The 5,945-nt window shown below is 33.2% G+C and overlaps 1 pseudogene; it reads left to right on the forward strand.

The window, feature by feature from the left end:
• LOC106473570 overlaps positions 1 to 5,491 on the forward strand; it is a 7,382-nt pseudogene extending 1,891 nt beyond the window's left edge.
• Positions 5,492 to 5,945: the final 454 nt, after the last annotated feature.

The following is a 5,945-nucleotide window of genomic DNA, read 5'->3' on the forward strand; positions in this document are numbered from 1 at the left end:
TTACTGATAATCTGCCAAATTTCTTTACATTCGCTTACTAATTTAAAAGTTATAGCATGAAAACTATTACAAGCACAAAATGGTTATGAGGTCAGTCCGAAGGACCGAGCCCATGCTGAAAGAGTTAATTCACTTGGTGAATGTGCAGCTCATGTTACTGTATTGAATTATATAATGCAGGAGCTTCTCGTGAGTATACCTTTTGCAGAATTCTTTTGTTTTTTCATTATCTTACCTAATAAGTTTTAGTACTTGCATTTTAGTTACTTTTACAGTATTAAATATAGAATAAATATGAAAACCAAGAAATACAGTACTCAGCTTCAAAAATTTCACTTTCTCTTTTCTTCCACTTCAAGCACTGTCTATAAAGTAAACTACGACTCTGTAATGTTTAGATTAAACCCAAAATTAAAAAAGAAAAATTAGAAATGTGAAGTTAAAACTCTTACCAAAGTCTCAGTTAAGCTACATTATATATTCATTGTCAAAAGTAAAGTCTTCTGCAAAAGTAAAAAGTTTGAAAACTTAACAAAATTTGTCTATCGGAAGAGTACCAGGCATATAATACTAGAAAATACAATAACATCATAATCCAGGTTTACACATAAAGTAGTCCTGTGTGTGAAATATGTCCATTCATGGTCCAGTGTTGGGTGGTGAAGTGCTGAGCCATTATCCCCTTTGTCAACTTAAATGACAGCTTTCTATTTTGAGAGTCACAAGCTATCCTTCCTGTAAGAAAATGTGCTTAGTTGCCAACTAGTGAATGGCATTTTGGATAGAGCTAGCAGGAACCAAAGTTTATATGTATTTACTCAAGCAACTTCCTACATCCAAACTAAACTAAAGAAAAGAAATTTCAAAGTATGTACATATCAACATAGTAGAAAATATGTTGTAATATTCTGCACTACACTTTTAATATCTTATTGTTCCTTTTCACTTCAGGAAATACAGATACTTCTTAATACAATGTTTGTTTTTTACTCAACAATGTTTTGAACATTCTTTGTGCAAGTGTTCTAAAATGGGTCACTCAACCAACAAGTTTCTCTTCATGATTATTAAGACTTTACGTTTCATCTTCTCTGTACTCATTCTGCATGTGTTCTGCTGCCTTTGTTATAACTTTCATGTTTCCACTAGTATAAGAATCCTGAACAGAAGTTGTATTTAAGTATTATAGCCATTGTTTGTTTAAGAATATGTGCATCATCTAGGTTATTTTCTAATCTGCAATAGACATTTCTTCAAGGGTTATGACATACTAATTGCACCATTCATACTGGATTTGGTTTAGTTTCAGATGATTGCATACTTTTTCAAAGTTGCATACTTTTTCAAAGTTGATATATTTTTTTAATTAAGTATAAATTAAACTATAATTAAAATTATTAGTTACTCAATCAGTATATATGTATATTGTTATTAATTACTCTATTAATTTAAATGCATCTTTTAATTCTAGATCCAAAGACCTACTTGAACAATTATTGTGAAAAGCAGTTTCCTGAGTATAATACTATAACACAAAAGTCTCTGTTTTCTAAGTCAAAAAATTATAAATCCTTGAACCCATGTGGTAAAACATTATTGAGGGTAAATAACCAAAAAAGACGTAACATTTTCCATAGTGAAGCTGAATCATACAGTAGCATTGAGTTTGGCAAAGAATCAAAAATAAATCATGTGAAAACATACATTGAGAAGAAACAACATAGTTGTGTAGTGTGTGGAAAACAATTTGTAACACAGGGCAACTTAAAAATACATCTGAGAATACACACTGGAGAGAAACCATACAGTTGTGTAGTGTGTAATAAAGGATTTCGAAGTAATAGTCAGTTAAAACAACATGAGAGAGTACATACTGAGGAGAAACCATACACTTGTGTAGTTTGTGATAAAAAATTTAGAAGTAAGAGTGCACTTAATGGACATGAGAAGGTGCACACTGGAGAGAAACCTTATGAATGTTTAGTTTGTGGCAAACAATTTGTAACACAGGGTAACTTAAAAATACATCAGCGGATACACACTGGAGAGAAACCATACAGTTGTAAATTGTGTAATAAAACATTTAGAAGTAAAAGTCAACTTAACGAACATGAGAAGGTACACACTGGAGAGAAACCATACAATTGTTTAGTGTGTGGAAAACACTTTTTAACAAAGAGTCACTTAAAAATGCATCTGAGGATACACACTGGGGAGAAGCCTTACAGTTGTGTAATGTGTAGTAAAAGATTTCGAAGCAGTAGTCAGTTTAAAAGACATAAGAGAGCACACACTGGTGAGAAACCATACAGTTGCATAGTGTGTGGAAAGAAATTTTTAACAAATACCTGTCTACAAGTACATGTGAGGATACACACTGGAGAGAAACCATACAGTTGTGTGCTGTGTAATAAAGGATTTCGAAGCAATAGTCAGTTAAAACAACATGAGAAGGTACATACTGGAGAGAAACCATACAGTTGTGTGGTTTGTGACAAAAAATTTAGGAGTAAAAGTCAACTTAACACACATGAGAAGGTGCACAGTGGAGAGAAACCATACAGTTGTTTAGTGTGTGGTAAACCATTTGGGAGTAATAATGAACTTAAAAGACATGAGAGGATACACACTGGGGAGAAACCATACAGTTGTATAGAATGTGGAAAAACTTTTGTATCAAGTACTTGTTTACAAGATCATGTGAGGATACACACTGGAGAGAAACCATACACTTGTTTAGTATGTAATAAAGGATTTCGAAGCAGTAGTCAAGTTAAAAAAACATGAGAGTGTACATACTGGTGAGAAACCTTACAGTTGTGTAGTTTGTGATAAAAAATTTAGAAGTAAAAGTCAACTTAGTGGACATGAGAAGGTGCACACTGGAGAGAAACCTTACAATTGTTTAGTGTGTGGTAAAGAATTTGGGAGTAATAATGAACTTAAAAGACACGAGAGGATACACACTGGGGAGAAACCATACAGTTGTGTAGAGTGTGGTAAAGAATATGGAAGAAGTAGTCAACTTAAAACTCATCAAAGGACACATACTGGGGAGAAGCCATATAGTTGTTTAGTATGTGGTAAAAAATTTGGAAGAAATAGTTATCTTAAAATTCACCAAAGGATACACACTGGGGAGAAACCATACAGTTGTGTAGAATGTGGCAAGAAATTTGGAAGTAATGATAAACTTAAAGCACATAAAAGGATACACACTGGGGAGAAACCATACAGCTGTTTAGTGTGTCATAAAGAATTTACAAGAAATAATGATCTTAAAATACACCAAAGGATACACACTGGTGAGAAACCATACAGTTGTGTAGTTTGTGGCAAAGAATATACAAGTAGTAGCCAACTTAAAATACATAAGAGGACACATACTGGGGAGAAACCATACAGTTGTCTAGTGTGTGGCAAACAGTTTCGAAGCAGCTGTCATCTAAAAACTCACCAAGCAATACACACAGGGAAAAAACCATACAGTTGTGTAGTGTGTGGTAAAGAATTCAGAAGAAACTGTGATCTTAGAACTCATCAAAGGATACACACAGGAGAGAAACCATACAGTTGTTTAGCATGTGGTAAAGAATTTGTAAGTAATGATAACCTTAAAACACATCAGAGAGCACACAATGGGGAGAAACCATACAGTTGTGTAGTGTGTGGTAAAGACTTTGGAAGAAGTAGTAACCTTAAAACTCACCAAAAGATACACATTGGAGAGAAACCATTCAGTTGTGTGGAGTGTGGAAAAAAGTTTGTAAGTAATGGTAAACTTAAAACACATCAGAGGGTACATAATGGGGAGAAACCGTAGATTTTATATGATGTCCAAAAAAGTCTGAAACCACAGGTAAAGAATTTGGGAAAATAATGTTCTAAGAAAATATGATAACACGCATACTGGAGAGAAACCACATGGTTGTTTGATGTGGCAGGAATGTGTACATAGTTATCACCTTAATATATTTAAAAATATACACAAGTGGCCAAGGCTTTTTTTAAGCATTTTGTAGTTATGGACCATATTCAAAAAAGGGCATATGTACGTTTATTTACTTAAGCTCAGTTACGACAAAAATATGAAACCTACCATAACAAAATGAAAGAAACACTTTATTTAGGATGTTAAAATCACGAGGATATTTTATAGAATACTTAAAGTAGCTTAAAATGATCCACCAGTGAAATTTTTAACAGCAAATGCTCTTCTTTGATAGGCTTCAGTTGGCTCCCGATATCAGTATGTTGAACAAACTTGGCGATTGTTCAACTTATTATTTAATTTTGATATTTTCGTTGCGTATGTAGTTTTAACTAAATTTTTCCCGATATCTGTAGATTGTGGATCAGCTGGTTGTAGATCATATTCTGTGACACATTTAGTGACACACAATCAATCATACATCCATTGTTGACTCTTTCATGCTTGATCTTCTGTCATTATTTATGGTTTTGTGATGTGAAGCAATATGCTGTGCTTGCATACTGTATGGAGACAGTGTTACCATTGCTGCTAGGGTCTTTTGTACAGTTTTTGCACAAGCTGCCAAAAGTCTCCTTAGTGTATCGGACAAACCTGCACCAGAATCACTTCCTGGAGGGAGAGGTGTTTCTAGGATGTTGGAAATATCTGTACATGCTTCACAGATCTGTTCGGCAAAGTCACCAGATTCCCCTGGCAACAAGAGCTGCTGTGCCACTATCTACAAACTGTCTATAAGTGTCTCTGGTAAAGAGACCTTTCGTCATGACTTCTTCTTGATCCATAGTCTAATGCTCGGAAAGAAAGGTTTTGCACTCAATACAGTTTCATAATGAATGGCTTGTTTATTACGTCTAGTTGAAACATACTTGTATTTCTTCAATGTTAGTGTTGTAGCCAATATAAAGTGATTTCACATTATCATTGGTTGATCTTTCTTTATCTTCATGGAACAAGGTTTTTTCTTGCTTTGAGGTGATAATTCGTAATGAAACGTTGTGTAAAATGTAGTTCTTTGGAAATAGAAAATATATTTTTAATTTCATGTTCAAACATTGTCGGGTGACATATTCTATATGCTCTAAGACAGAATGAAGAAATAATAGATGTTTTGACCTGTTTATGGTGACACGAAAAGAAGTGAACATAACTTAAAGAATTTGTCGGTTTGCGGTATACTGAGAAGACTGGTTCTGTGATTTTTTTCTGGTTATCAAAACATCCAAGAAAGGATAGTTGGGTGAAGATGATTAAGGTTGTTGAAAGCACTTCTTTTGTTTGATCACATAGAAAATATATCATCTACATATCAGAACCACAAAATTTTTGAAAGGTTTATACTTATGAAAGAAACTAATTCGGTTTCAAAATATTCCATAAAAAGGTTGCACAGTATTGGAGACAGTGGATTTCCCATGGCCATTCTAGATTTTTGTCTAAAATACTGACCAAGACAGGTAAATACATTGTTGTTTACACAGATTGGGAACAGGCAAAGCTATGTTCAACAATATAAACTAATTTTTAAAGTATCAACTTCAATTTTTGTTCAATAAAAATCTTTCAAATGTGACTAGCTTTTTTTCCCAAAAAACTTTATCTTCAAAATAATGGTGCGTCTTATATTCCGAAAACTACGGTAATTTTATTTCCTTTATAATGTGCTACCGCCATAACTCACCTTTAGAGGTCGCCTTTTGCTTGCTCATCTTAAATGGATAATAACATCTAAATGAATATGAAAGAAATATAATATTTAAGCAATTATCTTTAAAAATAATAATAACTACAATATAAAAAAAATCAAAACAAATCGGAGTTTAGTACTTGATATATGCAGAAATACGTTGAGAAAGAAGAGACAAATTACTTCACAAACAACATGTTCAATGAAAACCTAGATGTCACAACTTTATACAGTTATTTTAGCATAAGAAGCATATTGTAGATTTAA

The sequence above is a fragment of the Limulus polyphemus genome, unplaced genomic scaffold (assembly GCF_000517525.1).
Source record: "Limulus polyphemus unplaced genomic scaffold, Limulus_polyphemus-2.1.2 Scaffold6280, whole genome shotgun sequence".
Classification (NCBI taxonomy): Eukaryota; Metazoa; Arthropoda; class Merostomata; order Xiphosura; family Limulidae; genus Limulus; species Limulus polyphemus.